General features: G+C 45.4%; 1 long non-coding RNA gene across 3 annotated transcripts; it reads right to left on the reverse strand.

Annotated features, from left to right (window-relative positions):
• On the reverse strand, nt 1-8,274 carry Gm46444. Of its 3 annotated transcripts, XR_001781186.2 has the most exons (6): nt 8,199-8,274; nt 5,648-5,809; nt 4,241-4,382; nt 3,325-3,568; nt 1,572-1,698; nt 1-523 (listed from the first exon to the last, which is right to left on the reverse strand). It is a non-coding gene; the product is annotated as a predicted gene, 46444 (long non-coding RNA). The 3 variants fall into 3 exon arrangements; XR_001781185.2 differs by lacking the exon at nt 8,199-8,274 and having other exon boundaries at nt 5,648-7,275; XR_001781187.2 differs by lacking the exons at nt 1-523; nt 1,572-1,698; nt 8,199-8,274 and adding an exon at nt 1,902-2,736 and having other exon boundaries at nt 5,648-7,275.
• Between the last annotated feature and the right edge of the window lie 9,816 nt (nt 8,275-18,090).

Below are 18,090 nucleotides of genomic sequence, written 5' to 3' on the forward strand. Positions count from 1 at the left end.
TTATTTCCTTCAGGGTTCCTAGTTTAATCTGTGCAGAAGCTCTGCTTCCAGAGCTGGGGAGTCCAGCACTCAATTCCTTGTCCTGAATAAATAAGGACTTTGGCACACGAGACAGCATATAGATGGGGCAGAGGACTTACTCCTGCCCCTCAGATGAGAATGGTGTTGAGAGCAAACTTCCTGCTTAGAAACACTCATGGGAATAAGAATCCATGAAGTCAAACATGTCAGTGGTGGCCCGGGATGGGCTTCCTGGCTTCTGATTCTGATTTGTGCATGCTGCACCGTGTTTTGTGATGACACAGTCTAAGGTAGTTCAGAGGATAAAGTGCCTGCAGCGCAAGCATGGGACATGAGCAAGTTCAGATCCCTTGCATCTACCTAGAAAACCATATGTACTTGCCTGTAATCTCAGTGCTGGAGAAGCTGAAAGAAGATCCATGGGACTCACTGGCCAGCTTGTCTAGGCAAACTCTTGAATGCCAAGTTCACAGAGATACCCTATCTTAAAAAATAAGGTGGCCTGCAATGCAGGAAGACACTAAATGTCAGCCTCTGTTCATATTCTTGCACACATACACACATGCACATTCACCTGCAAACACACATCTACACACACACACATCTGTAACAGCTAACAGCTCCCTTTCTTGGAAGTCTATCCCATCTTTGGCTTCAGTATCCCCACAGTTACCAAACAATCTATTTTCCAAAATGAAGTACAATTCTAATGGCTCAAAAAGATTATGAGCCATGATATTTTATGAGGGGTGAGCTTGTTTGTATGAAACCAAGAAACACAGCTTTGCTCACATCTTTCTAAAACAAACCAACCAAAATTTCAATTTAGCAGCGCCCTGGGAGATTCAAGAGAATGAGCCATAAAAGGGAAACACAGCGATAAACTGGTCTCTGAGTTCAAGAGGGAAGTTCATCAAATATATTCATGCAAGGAGCTGGCCATGTTTCCACAGAATGCTGTGAACGTCTCAGAATGTATTCAACCTAAAGCAAAGATTGTTCCCTGTGCACAGGAATCTTAGAGGTGGTCTCACCTTTGCCCCAGATTTGCAACCTTAAGTCTAGCATTGGTGGCATTTTCCAGGGCATACGGTGTGGTTATCTTACAAATCTAAAGGACAGCTAAAGATAGAGGTGACACAGTCAATTATCTAGACATTCTCGAGAAAGCCCACACATGAGAGAGAGAGACAGAAAGACAGAGAAACAGAGACACAGACAGAGACACAAAGATAGAGACAGAGAGAGAGGTAGAGACAAAGACAGAGATAGAGACAGAGACAGAGAGACAAAGACAGACAGAGACATAGAGAAACAGAGAGACAAAAAGACAGAGAGAAACAAAGATGGAGAGATATGAACTCTGCCTATTCCAGGAGCTAAAGCCTTGACTTTTGGCAATATCTATAGAGAATGTCATCAGCTTTTTCTCTCTGGGGACCCGTTTGAACACAAGCATTATGCACTTCCAGAAAGATACCTTAAGCACTGCACACATAGGTCAAGGTGGAGTTAGAGGCAGAAGTTTCCCCGCATGCTGTAGTACTTACCTTTAGGAATAGGCTTGATGGGTGCTAAGAACACTAGGTGACATCAGTTTTCCAGAAGATGCTCAGCTGAGGAAAGGCGTGCAGACACTTCCTTTTAAGTCAGTTATCAATCTCATTTTGTTCTCTCCTTATCACAAAATTGAAAGCTGTAAGTTGAGCAAAGTAAGCCACAGACTGCCCTAGCCGCCCTGGGAACTCTTGGAATGATGGATAGTTGTGGGCTTAAAGCTTTTTATCTGACTTGCTCTCAGCTCTTCTATCAAGTTCTGACTTGGTGACACCGTACAGAGACAGATTGGCAAGTATGTGTTCATGGCTTTTTATTTCAAGACATATTCTGTCTGAAGTCCAATGGTCCAGGTGGGAATTCTAGCCCCTCTGTTAAGTGTTTAGAAGTCCAGTGCTTCTTAATCTGCTAGCCTATCGAGATGGCTGTCCATTAAATCCAATGGTCCATCATAGGGTGGGACCTCCTAAAATGGCTTTCCATTAAAGTCATGGGAGTACTTGAGTCCATTTGAGAACCAATCTAAAGACTATAGAATTTATCTTTCCCATCACACAGTCCAGAGGGCTCTGCCCCTTCTTTCCTAGCTTCCTCCACAGAGACTTGTGTGAGAACCCCTAGAGCAGAGATGGCAGGCAGAGAAACCATATGAAGATACAGCACACCCTTCCTTCCAGGCCAGCACAAACATGACTGGTAGCCCAGCAGTGAGGTGGGACACTGCCATGGATTCCTCATGGACTTCAGGATTGAACACACACAGTTCCCCCATTGCTTGGGTCACACTGGTTCTCAGCCAACACCCTTAGTTCACTTCAAAAGGGATTTCCGGACACCACATCTTAGACTATCAGCACTGCCACACATAGTAGTTGAAAGGCTATGGATGTCTTGAAAATAAAAGTGCATGATAAGAGTATAAGAGCTGGTATGATGAAAGAGAATGGTGTCATTGCATCAGAACTCGGTGCTGAGCACGAGGCCCTTTAACCTGAGGCAAAGGCCAACTTGGGGGCAACTGGGTTTGGGAGAACTGAATGGGGTGCACTGTTCTCATTTAATCTCGAGATGGGAACATAGGATGAAGTCATTCTTCATGTGTTGACTCCGGAGAGAGATTGAACTTTCCTACTGGCTTGAACTCATATTGGGTCCACTCTGCAGATGTGGAAAGAGAGATGCTAACATGTGAAGCAAGTACCTCCTCTGAACTCAGAGAGAGAGCTGCTACTCACAGAAGTCTTCCCCTGAGGTCAGTGCAGAGCATGCCTGGTGGTCACCAGGACCTCCTCGGGGAGAGGGGAATGGTAGTGAGGCTTGGTCTGATGTGTTCTTTTTTAGACTTGAGACAGTGCTGTTTGAAGATGATTGACAGAATGCCCAAAGCCTCTTTGCTGCCTTGCCTAAGCTGAAGTTAGAAACCTTTCCTGTACCCTTTGTGCCCTCTCTAATGCTACCTGGGCAGCAGATGGGCCTGCTGGGGCTGGTGCAATGAGTCTTCCTCTCCTCCCCCCTATTCCCAGCAGGTCTCTGTAGATGATTCTTTAAAATGCTAATCTGGGTCTCTAGAATTCATGGAGCCTTTTGCTCCTACAGAGGCCCAGTGTGGCTTCACCCAGCTGTGCACCAGCATGCAGAGCCTCACAAGTCCCCAGGCTGGTGGCAGGCATGCAGGGAGTCTTTTCCCATGTCATCTGGGACTCTGAGCACCTGCTGAGGCAGGGACCCTGGAACCTCAGGACATACCTCCACTGGGCTTTAAACACAGTAGGTACAGCTGGCCACTCAGCTCTGAGCCTCTCCCTGGAACTGGGTCGGATGCAGCATCAGACCAAAGCAAGAGCTTTGAAGCACCTCTGTGGTTGGGTCCTGCGGTGACAGGAAAATCAGGATCCTCTCTAGGTTGGGGAGGCTGGTAATGATGATGGAGGACGAAAGGGCAGGTGTCCCACTGTGCCTTTGGAGGAAAGTTGTGGGAAGGGGCAACATCCTAGAACAGAGAGGAAGAGAAGCAAGAGTAAATGTGAAATAAAACAACAGAGAGAACTAGAGAGACCCCCCAAAAAAAACAACAAAGAAAAAGGGACATAGAACCCCAGGGTTGACCACCTCCTCCTGGTAGCCTTTTCTCTAGCACAGATGGGTATGGCTAGAATAGATGGGCCACAAAGCTTACAAAGAATGAGACAAGTATAAACAGGAAACCACAGAATCCTGCTGGCAGATTCCCAACACGTTTCTCTGTCTATCTATTATCCATCCCTCCATCCATCCATCCATCCATCCATCCATCCATCCATCATCGGCTTGCTCTCACTGCTTGATCTCTCTCTCTCTTCTCACTCTCTCTTTCCTTTCTCAGGAAGAATGTATGCTTGAGATGTGGGGTGTTCCTGCGGAGCACATCCTGGGGTACCCCTAGAACATGGGCAGCCTCAGGCTGTGAGTGAGAGAGGAGGAACCCTGGGCTGTGTGTGAGGAGGTGGGGGCATAGCAAGAATCCCCTTTATTGTGTTCGCATTAGCAGGATGAGGCTTAGTGAGAGCAAGAGCCAGCAGAAACAACATCCAGAAAAGACAGCCCAGGCAGGCTTTGAGCAGCCAGGCAGGCATTATGCCAATACCAGTAGCCTCAAGTGTGACATCTTTCCTGGGAATCCCACCTGCATGGGCCTCCTTGCCAGGAAAGTGTCCAAAACATAGGTCTCTCTAGGTTAGTGGGCAGTGCTTTATAACCAAGGGAAGAAGAGGAAGCCAGTGTCTCCATATGTGCTGTTCTGCTGCTCCATCATGAAGTTCTCGGGTCTACAAAGGAAAAAGTGTTACTTATTTATTAGGGAGAGATTTATTAAATACCCTACACTGTTCCTCAGGCTTGGTACTAACAGCTTCCTTGAACAGGGTCTTCTGTCCGCAGCTGCTGTGCCCACCATAACAAGGACCCCCCCAAGCCTTGTGAAGTAAAATACATGACATCATAACCCAACTGAAGTCTATGTGTTTCTGCACACAGCTACACTCAGACATCACTGCTGCTCCTCTCTCTAGCTATAGGGTATGGATTGGGTTTCTTGCTTCCTCATAGTTCAATGTCCTCTTCAGAGCAGGGGCAATAAATGGCCTCCTTGAGGCACTCCTGTGAGTATTAGGTGGAAGAACCCAGGTGCCACTCTCAGTATGGCATTTAGTACATGGTAGGTGTTGGTCTTTCACTGCCTTTGACCACTGCTAGTAAAAGCAGAAGAGTGGCTCTATAAGCCTATTGCCACATCTTTGCATTTCCACTGTCTGGTACACACAGAGGAGTGGTACCTTTCACCCCATGAATCGTAGTGGTGATCAGTCCATCTCTGTGGACCTTCCTAGAAGAAGGGTCAGAGAGATTATAAGAGCCAGAGGTGGTGGGTAACTTCAGGGATGCTGCTTCCCAGATACAATGAGACAGATATACATACGAACTCACAGCGACTGTGACAGCATGCATGAGACCTGTGCAAGCTCAAGCCAGACAGAGCCCTAGCATAGCAAGGAGGAGGTAAGTACGGAGTCTTACCCTAGCTGAGGACTTGCTGACACTTCCCAGCATCTGGGAAAGGGAGAATCCGTTTTCTTTGGTGATTTGACCCCTGGTTAGGTGAAAGATACTCCACCCAGAGCAGCCCCCACTCCCAACAATAGTGTGGCAACAAAAACTTGATTGAGAGGAAAAACAAAAAACCAGAAAGACTCAGAGTTGAATGGGTAAGAAGGTAAAGATGTAAAGGGTATATATGGGAGGAGTTGGGGTGAGTCTGATCAAAATATATTGCATGAAAAACCCTCAAAGGGAATGCGCACATGTGTACACACACACACACACACACACACACACACACACACACACACAGGAAATGTGGTAGAGAAACCAAGTTCATTGTGTGACTTTTGCTGAGGAGAACAAAAACATCTATTCACCCTGGGGATAGGGCACACAACAGTGACAGTGTAAGGAACCAGTTTCACCCAGTCACCCTTAGAAAGCCAGTCGGTTTATTGGGGTTCTTAGGGGGGGTAAATAAGGTGTTACTTACAGGAGTAGAGATGACTCAGTGGCAGCTGTATCACTGAAATGCCCATCCAGTATTGGTGGTGACTCCAAGACTCTTTGTCCTTTGAGTTCCCTGTAGGACTCGCAGCCAGCTTCTCCCGTCAGAGAATCTCCTCTCCTCAGCAATGACTGCTGCATGAATAACCTTGGAAAGGGGAATTATGAATCTTCTAAGTTTCAGGAGCTCCATGAGACTTACAGGCTGTGTATACTTCCTGAGACTTGATGGAACACTTTAATTTGAACTGAGAACCAAAAGCTGCATAACAGATCAAGTATCTTTTTGCAGTTGTTGCACCATCAACAAACAGTATCTCCTGGGCATCTAATGTATGCATGAACACGTATTAAACTACCATGAATAAAAACGGAGAGGACACATACTCAACCCAAGGTGGAAAGCCAATGGGGAAATATCTGCATCACTGGGGAAATAGCCAATGCTTAGATCCAGAAAGAAAGCAAAATTGTGTGGGCTTGCCATTAACTTGTGGCAAACCAAGAATATGATGGAGACTAGAAAACTAGCACTGTTAAAATTATTTAGAACCATAAAAGAAAAAACAACATGCCAAAGAAGAATTACAGACTTTTAAGGAGGAGGAGGATGCTGAGCATATTAGATCCCAGTTGGCCGTCAGTGACTGGCCAAATAGGCGTAAGTCTGAGAAACACACCCTCAGCAAATAGAATCTAAGTGGTAAGGGGAGAAAAGCCGGACACATCACAGACAGCTTTAGAAGATGACCACAGTGGGAGTAGAGCAGTGTGCATGGTGGCTGAGAGCTGAAAACAAAGGCCAGTACATTCTAGGCACAAGTTCTAGGGAAAATAAATTTTAAAAACCTTATAGAGTTAGGTATGAAGGCACATAACTGCAATCCTAGCACTAAAGAGGCTGAGGCAGGAAGGTAGGAAGTTAAGGCCAGCCTAAACAACATAGTGAGACTGTCTCAAAAAAAAAAAAAAAAAAGTAACAACAAAACCGCACCCAATAAGAGCAGAACTACCCTTTGGGGTATAATAGCATGTGCCTTTAATCCAGCACCCAGGAAGCAGAGGGGTTTCAAACCAACCTACTCTATGTAGCAGGTTCCAGGTTAGCCACAGATGCATAGTAAAACCCTGTTTCAAAAACAAAACAAAACAAAACAAAATCTTAAGGAATGACAATTAGATAGCATAAGGACAATAACAGGTGGCCAGAGAGGCGTGGTCGGAGAGGCAGAGGGCTGGCACTTCCCTTCAAAGACAGAGCAAAACCTATATCAACCTAGACATCTATGCTCAACTACCCTGAGCTTTAGACACAGGGTTGAAATAAAGCATCTTTAGATGAACAGATGTGAGCAGACTGTCACCCACAGAAATGAAAAGGTACCCAAAGAACAAGAAGGAAGGAAGCAAAACCCAGAGGGAACAAAGAACAGACAGCCTGGATGCACAAAGCTCAGATAACCACGAGCAGCACGAATCAGCACTGATATTAAGCAGCAATGATACTAAGGAAAGATCTGGGTGATGTCAAAGCAAAATTGAACCAACATGCTAGTTAGCAATAGCCTACTAAACAGAGCATTACATCAGGGTTAAATTATGAGTGAAGTTGATATCGTAAATTCCAAAACAGTAAAAAATAAAAGAAAGAAGAAAGAAAATATATGGCTCCCAAATCTATAGGGAATGAAAAAGGAAAATGTTAAAGACAGCAAAGTGGGAGGGGGAGCCTAAAGTATGATAAAGCAAAATAAGACAAAATGCTAAGATATAGCCCAACTCCCCTGAGGTTATCGTAAATGCAAACGATCTATCCCACCAACCAAAAGAACTGTTCGCCTAGCATTGCATCACTCATCAGTGGGCTGTTTTCTAGAAATATAACTCTAACTTATGCACCCAGAAAAGGAGAAAGCAGAAGCCTGGAGGAAGACACACCAGATAAGTCTGAGCCAAGAGAAAGCAGCTTCAGAATTCCCCTATCAGGCCAGATAAGCTTTAGGGATATAGAGAACTACTGGGTGTTATGGTGCATGCACACTTAGGAAGCTGAGGCAGTGGTATTGCTATGAGTTCAAAGCCAGCCAGGGCTGCATAGTGAGGTCCAGAGTAGCCTGAGCTGCAGGACAAGACCCTGTCAAAACAAAATCAAACTACAGAGGCCTGAAACTATGACTCATCAGCTAAGCATGCTTACTGATGTTGCAAAGGACCTGGGTTTGACTCCTGGCACCCACATCAAGCCCCCCCCCCCCCAGTTGCCAGTAACTTCAGTTCCAAGGGCATCCTCTGGCCTCTGATGGCTTCTACAAGCATGTGGTCTACATAAACTTACGCACTCATGAACACATAAATCAAATTTTACAAAAAGAATCTGTAGTGCTGGGGAAATGACTCCGTGAGTAAAGAATTACTGTAGCAGAAGGAGGCCCTGAGCTCAGACCTCCAGCACCATATGAAAGAAAGTCATGGCTGCATGTAACCCCAAGTGCTGGGGGAGGAGGGTAGATCCCAGAGGCCTACTGGCCTGAGTCTACCTGAATTGGTGAACTCCAGATTCAATAAAGAGGCTCTGTCTCAAAAGATAAGGTGAAGAGTCATAAAAGAAGACACCCAACATTAACCTCTGACCTCCACACACACTCACAAACACATACACACACATAAACCACACACATATGCACAAATGCATGCACATATACAATAGACATATAGAGAGGTACCACACACACAATATACCACACACATGTGCCTATACCATACACATATACCATATACATATACATGCGTGCTTATGAATACTCACATATACCACACATACACACATGCACACATGTATATCACACACATATATCATATATACATACATACACACATATACACCATACACACGCTTATACCACACACACAAAACACATATATACCACATGCACATGTGCTCACACACACGAGGATATAGAATGGGCAAACATGGGTGTGAAAGGAGGAGTCATTGCGAGAAGAGCAAATCTTATGACCAAAGACGCCAGTAAGAGAAGGGGCCTAACACACCTCAAAGTTCTAAGTCAGTTGAGAAGGTGGTTCTGCCTCACTCTACCACCATGTGGGGTTTTGATGGTGGTAGCTTTGTTTGTAGTTTGTCTGTCTGGGGTTTTGTTTTCTATGTAAAATAAATAATTGGTATTGTACTAGCTGGTCTTGTGTCAACTTGACATGAGCTAGAGTTATCACAAAGAAAGGAGCTTCAGTTGAGAAAATGCCTCCATGAAATCTAGCTGTAAGGCATTTTCTCAATTAGTGATCAAGGGGACAAGGCCCCTTGTGGGTGAGACCATCTCTGGACTGGTAGTCTTGGGTTCTATAAGAGAGCAGGCTGAACAAGCCAGGGAAGCAAGCCAGTAAGAAACATCCCTCCATGGCCTCTGCATCAGCTCCTGTATCTTGACCTGCTTGAGTTCCAGTCCTGACCTCCTTTGGAGATGAACAGCAACATGGAAATGTAAGCTGAATAAACCCTTTCCTCCCCAACTTGTTTCTTGGTCATAATGTTTTGTGCAGGAATAGAAACCCTGGGCTGGAGAGATGGCTCAGCAGTTAAAAGCACTAACTGCTCTTCCAAAGGTCCTGAGTTCAAATCCCAGAAACCACATGGTGGCTCATGACCATCTGTAATGAGATCTGATGCCCTTTTCTGGTGTGTCTGAAGACAGCTATGGTGTACCTAGATATAATAATAAATAAATCTTAAAAAAAATAGAAATCCTAAGACAGGTATGCACCACAGGCAACTTTCAAATTTCACAATCCTCTTGGCTCAGTATGCTATTTTTTTCCACGTGTGTGTGTGTGTGTGTGTATGTATGTTATATGCATGTATGCTCCTGTGGGATACAGGTTTCTACTTACACAGAGAGACCAGACGAGAACACTGGGTGTCTTCTGTCACACTCCACCATATTCTCTTGTGACAGGGTGGCTCAGTAAAGCCAGAGCTTGCTGTGTTTTCTACCACTACTGGCTGACCAGTGAGACCCAGAGATCCTCCTTGTCTCCAAGCTCCACCCCTTACAATGGGGTTAAAGATGTATGCAGCTACACCCAGCTTTTCCATGAGACTGGGGATCCCAATTCAGGTCCTCGGGCATGTGCAGCAAGCACTTTTACCCACAGATTCATCTCCCCAGCCCATTGTGTTTTTCTTAGTGTTTAGTTTGGGGTATGTAGATTGCAGACATCACGACAGCTATCCTATATATAACCATCCCTCAGAATCCACGGAGGTTGTGTTCCAAATCCACCTAGAACACCAAGCTTCACAGATGCTCAATTCCCTTAAATAAAACAGCATAGTATTTGCATACGACACACCCTATTTTAAATCCTCTCCAAATTAACTCACAATGCTTAGTGCTACTTAAACAGTCATAGGGTATGGTATTGTCTGAGGGACTAATGACAAGAAAAATATCTGTACATGTTTGGTACCAATACCTTTTTTTTTAATTAATGCATAGTTGATTGAATTTGCATACACAGAACCCAAACATATGGAAATGCTGGCTGCATCTTCGTGCTATCACTAAAATAAACCATGCCATGCAGGTGCTCTGTGTTCTGTGTAATTTTTATGGATGACAGAGACCCAGTTCCAGGTAGTCTGAGTTATGAGTAAAGATAGAGATGCCGGTCACTCCTAAGAGAAACCCCAATGACAGACTCTGTTAGGCCATGCTATGGTTATATGCCCAATTTCTGGTCCTACACTGAATTCAGAAGGCTTAATCACTGGGCCAGTATAGGTCAAATGCCTTCTCAGCCTAGAGCATGGGGTGTCACAATTAAAACCCACACTCAACCTTTGGTAGTGTTAGGAGGAGCCACTTCTACTGGAGAAAAAGGTTACTCAGAACCACAAGAGATGTTTCTGGTCTCATTTACAAATGAAGTCTTAGAGGTCAGGGTAGTTGCCCAAAGAGCCCAATGCTCCTGACACAACAGAATTGGTAGGAAGCCACATTATTTTATTCCCCCTTCAAATGCTGCACTCTTTCTGCAAGTATCAAACTCAGAACTTCATTAGAACAGGTTCTCAAGATACTTACAAATTAATGATGCTCAAGTCACTGCAGTATATGGAGAAAACTGACAATTTTTCTTCACAGTCATTAAAATCTTTGGAACAAGAACTTGAGAGCCAATAGCCTTCCATTCAGTGTGTGTGTGTGTGTGTGTGTGTGTGTGTGTAATTTTATCCTATAATGCTTCATCTGTGCATTAAATTTTGTTCGTTTTCACTCCCTACCATCTTTTCTCATCCCCTTCTTTCCCACTGAAATCTATCTTCCCAACAAACTACCTACTCTGAAACCCTTTAATTTATTTTGTTTTATTTTATTTTATTTTATTTTATTTTATTTTATTTTATTGGTCTCCTGGGTTTAGTTATGGCTGCTTACATGAGTGGGGAGCTATTTCCCAGAACACTGGCATCTTACCAGTAGCTACACTGCTGAAGAAGATGACACTCTCTCTCCCCCAACTCCCATTAATGTCCATAGTTCCTCCATGAGGGATGGGGCCCCATAAGGCCCTCCACCATCCATGGTGACATGGCGTAGTCTTAGGCAGATCCTGTTGGAAGTAACCACAGCTGCAGTGGGTTCCAGAGTGATCAGAAAGTGTTGCTCTGCAGCACTCTGGGCCTTCTGCTGGCTCTTACATCCTTTCTGCACCTCTTCCACAATGGTCTTTGAGTCTTGAAGGGGGTGAGCTACGTGCTCTGTTATAGGACTGAGCGAGCTCTCTGCAAGTACTTATTCTCTGCACCCTGACCACCCACTGCAGAGGGAAACCTCTGATGAAGGCTGAGGTCAGCGGCCATCTATGGCTATACATCTAAGTAGTTAGAAGGCAGTATGATTGCACTCCATTTGGCAAAAAGAGCAGCAGTAGGTTCTTTTCTAGTGTCTATGTCCCCAGCCCTAGCTGTTGTGCTCTTGACCAAGCTTACAGACCAGGCATGATTTCTCTCCTGCAGAGTGGACTACAAATCTAAACAGAAAGCAGGTCGTTACCCCCATGACAGTCATACCACCATTGCACCGCTGGCTATGCCTTCCCAGGCTGGTTATTACTAAAGTCCATGTGGTTCGTCACTAGGTATGACGGCTGATGACTTTCCTCTACGTGCAGCTGCATACAGTACCTTCTGGCACTATGAAAGCTTGCCAACAGGCAGAAAATTCCCAACTCAGATCCACCTTGATTTAATGGCCTGTAACCCACAGTATGTGATCTCTTCAGCAATTGGGTCTCATGCTCTATCTCTGGCGGCAACGCAAGACACTGTAATGTTTTAGGGGCCTTTGGAGCCTTCCTAACCAACAGCTGGTAAGGAGGCACCCCACACCTGGTACTGGAATTTTCATTTAAATAACCTTAAGCTTTGGGGGAGAGCATTATCCACTCATGCAAGGTTTCTCTGTTCAAGCATTTTAAATTAATATTTTAATTAGCTTACAAAGTAATGACTTTTCATAAAGAAGGGATTTTTTTTGAGGCAAGGTCTCTCAGTAAACCTGAAACAGAGCATTCTTGCTGGACTGGAGAGTAAGCCCCAGGATCCACTTTTTTCTGCCCACCCTTGAGGCCTGGGGTTAAAGATATCCAATTCTGATGCTCAGCTTCCACATGAATGCCAGGGATCCAGCTTCAGGCCCTCCTGTGTGTGCAGTATGCACTTTCCCTACTGAGGCATCTTCCTAGCCCCAGGCTTGTTCTTCTCAGTTCAGAAAGATTGAGGCCCATTCACAGTCAACCATCCAGGCCAGGATGTGCCAGCCCTTCAGAGAGCACTCGTTGCATAGTCTGCTTTTAGCTATGTAGGTCTCCTGTTCAGGACCAATTAAGAAATGCCACCTGGGTGTAGCTATATGCCATGTACTGAATTGGTCCCTGGGGATGCTTGCTAGAATGAAGTTTTGTCCTGGATCCTTGGAAGCTCAAAACAGAATCATCAGTTGAGGCTTCAGGTCAACCTTCTTGTGGATGCTGAGGTAGAGTGAAGCAAAGGTCCGGAGGGGACATCAGCAAGCGAGGACATGAGAGAGAGGGGTTCCAGGAGAGAAGGTCTCAGTGGAAGGAAGGTGATACTTTTCTGATCAAGGACAGGAGGAAGAAAGCATGTGTGGTGGAAGGACCAAGAGAAAAAGCTAAACTCCTGTCCACAACGGATGTGAGCATCCTGTCAGAGCGTCAGAGCAGTGGTTCTCAGCCGGGTTCCGACCTGGCCACCTGTGGAGATATTTTTGCTTGCCATGTTATTGATGCTGCTGGGATCTTGCATGAAGAAGCTGCTAAACAATATTCAAAACCAAAAGGACCCCCTCTTCCCAAGGACACCACAAGAAACCCCACAGAACCAACTAGCCTGGGGCTCATAGGGGCTCACAAAGACTGAACTGATAATCAGAGTGTCTGCATGGGTCTGACGTGGATCCTCTGCCTTGATGTCTACAGTTGCTCAGCTCAGACTTGTTGTAGGAGCAGGGGCTGTCTCTGACTCTTCTGTCAGCTTTGGGGACCTTTGTCCTCGTACTGGGCTACCCTTTTCACCTTAATACAAGGGGAGGTGCCAAGTCTTACTGCAACTTAATATGCTGTGTTTGGTAGACATACATAGGACCTTCATCCTTTTCTGGATGGATGATGTAAAACCCTAACTAAAAATAATTAAAAGAATGTAACACATTTTTTAAAGGGACTCCGGACTTGTTTGAAACAGCGTTGGGAAACTTGAATTCCAGGACTGCAGGGAAATGGGAGGACAAAGGCTTAGGACCTAGCCTTGTCAACACTGCTACTTATTCTTGGGCCGCTCCCAGCAGCCTCTGCCTTCCCTGCAGCTTTGACAGCAATGCAGCTGCACTGAATGAGCAGAAAGAACTGGGAGAGAACACCAATTGGTCCTCCCAGCCAGTTTGCCACATCTGTACTCATCTGACGTCTATGCTTGTAGTAACCCAGCTCAGCATTCCTGGTCCCAGACCAGAGAAACACAGATGATCGAACTGCATCTCCAGGAAGCAGCACAACCAGGAGCCTCTGTGGGATTCGATTTGTCTGGATAGCCTGCAGTGGGACACAAGGAAGAAACTGGAGGTATTACCGAGCACTGCTGCAATCGGACAGGATCACCATAAGCGTTTTCCCAGTGCTAAGCGGCAGGAGGAATGGTGTCTGTGTGCAGCCGTTTCGCTTCCCATCTCTAAGAGGCATATTCCCTGAGAGAGATGCCAGGAGCTGGAGGGGAACAAGATCAAGAACCTTTGACGTCACAGCCTCAGCATTGTGCTGAGGGGTTTGCTGAAGGCTGCCAGAGGAAAGAGAAATGGCCCCCAGCACAAGCCAATAGGAACCATGTCCTCTACCCTGGGGGACCTCTGAGCCTTAGTGACAGATCAGAACAGGAACAGAGGGAGTCAGGATTCCCAATATGCAGATAGAATGTCTTGTTTAATCAGAGTCCTTCCTGCCTCCATCATAGCCTTTGAGAATATTGTTGACAATAAGAAATAGATAGTCCATCCCCAAAGTGGTTTCCTGGCTCCTATTCCACCTTCTCCAAAATGAAGCCCTTTTGTATGCTAATGAGATGAATGGTGGCTAGGGGCTCCTGGGAAGCCTTAGCGGCTGGCTGATTGCCAAGGGAAGTAACCACGTAGTTAGAAGGTGGGCAGTTTCAACTCCACTCCCTGACCTCCAGGAAGAAGCCCGCTGGACCTGCTGGGTCTCCATTGTCCAGTGATTTAGCCATTTGTGCTTTTCACATGAGGCCTCCAGGTTCACAAAGCTTCCACATTGCTGAACACTAGGAGGTGACTGGCAGGTGGCACTTCTATTGTGAGAGACTCTGGAATTCTATACCACATGTCTCCATGTCCCAATCCCCATGTCTTGTCCTTCCATGTGCATCTCCTCCATCTGGGAGCTCTTTCTTTCTTCCTTCCTTTCTTTTTTTTTTTTTTTTCTTTTTCCTTTTGTTCCTTATATCAAGGTCCTTTATAATAAGTGGAAAACTAAAAGGCACATCCCTGAATACTGTGAGGTGTCAAGCCAAGTACTGAACTCACAGAGAGGCTTTGGAACCACCAAATCTGTAGCCAGTGGGCCAGTGACAGAGGTCATAACATGGGTCAAGCAACTGTTATCTGGTGGTATCTGAAGCAGGGCCGTTCTGGGGGACAGGGCTGAAATGGGAGCCGGTAGATATAATTCTAACTCCAAACAGTGTCAGAACTGAATTGAACTACAGCACACTCAGTTAGGGTCGGAGATCTGCTTGGTATAAGGGCAGAAAAATCAATACACATTTTGGTGTCTAGAGGTTGAAATATTTGCTGTCCAGGGAGGCTGGAGAAAGAAAAAGAGTTGGTTTGTCCTATTACAGAGTTAAAGTTGACATCTTTGTAGAACACATCATTGAGTCTGAAGATATCTGTCACCAAGAGGAAAAGCCAACTTGCCCCCGAAAAAATCTCATCAGGAAGTTTCTTCCTTACAGGAGACTTGATTTAGACCGCCTGGCTAGACAGTGATTTTTTCATCCTCATCTTGGGGGGAGGGAGAGTCCTGCTCCAGGGAAAGATGACATTTCAGGATACTTCAGCTGCTGACTTTGGGCCCCCCCCCCCAAAAAAAAGCACATCCTTTTCTTCTACCCTTAAAGCTACACCTATGCCAGTCCAGCTGTGGGAAGTTGGCTGAGGTGAAGACAGCACGACAGAGGCATTTGTCCTGAAACAAACTGGCCCTTCTGCTTCCAGAAGACATCCCAAAGCTTTCCTCTTGAGGAACCATTAGCATGCCAGGTACCTGATCTCTGCTCACACGTGTAAACTCTTGTGAGAGACAAGCCCAACAAGGGCTCCACTAGGGAACCGTGCGCCCAGTGCAGTTCACAGCCCCACTGAATCTTTAAAGAAGATTCAGTAAACCCCGCCAGTAATAGGCTTACATCCCAGACATGGATTCTGCTATCTCTATCCCTAATTCAATACTGTTTTTTTCTTCTCAGCTTGTTCTCAACTTTGAATCCTCCCTCTGAAGGCAGGCAGAGAATAGTCTGTGGCTGTGCCCTTGGGACCACATTTTTAAATAGCCTGCAATCTAATTATTTTTATGACCAAATTTTTATTGGACTGTGGAACCACCTCTGGGATTATGTAATTACCCAACTCTAGTTGCAGTTTTGAGGGCCTGGCTCTGAGATCATCAAACACAGGAAAATGCTGCATGCACGCGCGAGTGCACATACACACACACACACACACACACACACACACACACACTCAAGAATGTATCTGAACCATTTCATGCTGAATTCTTATTAAATCATTGCCATGTTTAAAGTTGTTTTCCTGTAACATCATCTTCTGGGACCCATGCAGGGTATTGGAGCCAGCATGGTAATGGACGGGTGCTTGAGGAGGGCCTAGAGCAACCACAAGCAGCACTGTATGTACCCTAATCATACACTTATCCAGATAATTTAGAACAATGAGCACAAACACCTCCTGAAAATAGGATGCTCACAAGGCCTGTGGCAGAATGGCTGCTGCTGAGGCAGGCTGCTTTTCCAAAAATGCTCCAAGGTAGGAGAAGACTCCAGAAGAGGTGTGCTTTCCTAGAAAATGCCCTTGTCAAGTCAGGAAAGTTCTGTCAAATATAAAACAAACCAAAACAAGCTCCCCTATAAAATCTGCCTTTGGAGATTGGTATGAATGAAAGGATGGGAGAGCCAAGAGCATGTACTGACAGCCAGATGAATCTGGGTTCAAATCCTAGCTAGCCCAGGGCCTTCTAGAGATAGGAGCATTATATAACCTAATGAACTGGTTTGTCTCCATCCATATCTAGAAGTGTGGAGATCATTTTGTCCTTAGGGTTATATAAGGAAGAAGACAATGGAAAAAATATAACATAGCAGCTGGAGCTTAGAATAGTAACTGGTAGTATAGCCATGCACAATGGAGTATCACTTCAGCCAATAATGGACCACATCCCTGATAATGGTCCCATTATGAGATACTGCCTCGTGATCTTGGAGTTATGTTCCCACAACAACCAAATTGTCTAAGGCAATTTGGGGCTTCCAAAAGACTCTTCCAACAGGGCTCAGAGACCCTTGAGCTGGAACTGATTTGAATGTCTCATCCCTGGGAACTAGCTTTCATGGTACCAGCAGGCCATGCAATCAACAGTTCTACCGAGCTATGACCTCTATGAACCATATCAATGACCAACATGGCAGATAACTCTGATGCAATAGTGGCACACATGCCTTGGCAGTAACCAACAGCTCTCTAATTGAACTTTAGACCTGTTCATCAAGAGGGAAACCGTGTCTGGTACTGGAACCCTAGCTATCTACTCAGTGTAGAGAACAATATAAAATCACTAATTTGTTAAACAAGCATAAGCCCTAAGCATTTATCCTTATACCACAGATGAGTGTGGTCAGAATTCCCCATCAAGGAGACATCTCATTGCAGCAGATGGGAGGACCAGTCCAGAAAAACCACACCAAGTCAAGTTCAGAGTTGTGAAGTCCTAATCTGTACCTCTACAAAACCCTTCCACACCTAAGGCTCAAGGAACATTGTGGAGGAGAAGATGGAAAGATTTTAGCAGCTAAAGGAATAAGGAGTTTGCTGTGAGATTGTGTCTCCTAGTAACATCAGAAGCTGCACCCATGAAGTCTCTTCAACATGATCACCCAAATGTGAGCAGAACAAAGAGAACACCAAAAGCCACGACAAACTGGGTGGGGGAAAGTCATCCACAGGCCTCAGCCCTCCATGGAAAACCTTAGGTAACTGAAGAAAGCTGGGAGGGGAAGGGGTGGTCCTTCCCAGCGAAGAGCCCACTGGGTCTCCAGTGGCAAATGGGCAGCCCCGAGACATGTTACTTGCAAGTAACAAATGTCTTTAATCACAATTGGTAAGAAAAGAGGCCATGAATTTGAAGGAGAGCAGGGTAGGGTGGCGTGAAGGAGGTTTGGGGGGAAGGGAAGGGCGGGGGAAGATGTAATTGGATTGTGATCTCAAAAGTAAAGCTTAAAAGAGGCTAATCTCCCCATTTTTTCAGGAATTCTGTATATGTGATTATGCAATGAGAGTCTAGCTCACCTCCCACTTCTGCCAGCATGCACCTCTCCCTCCTCCCAACTCCTTCTGCAGTACCTGCTGCCTTCACTCCCTTCTAGCCTCCAGCATTCCTTTCTGCGGACAAACATGTTCAATGTGTCTCTTCTGCTCATGCGATTTTTTCTCTTTGCTGCTTTTTACTATATGAATCTTACTATGGACAGATCCTACTGGAAACTTTTAAAGATTAGTGCCGGAAGTCTTTCCTTTCCACAATCCCTCC

The sequence above is a fragment of the Mus musculus genome, chromosome 14 (genome assembly GCF_000001635.26).
Source record: "Mus musculus strain C57BL/6J chromosome 14, GRCm38.p6 C57BL/6J".
NCBI classification, from domain to species: domain Eukaryota; kingdom Metazoa; phylum Chordata; class Mammalia; order Rodentia; family Muridae; genus Mus; species Mus musculus.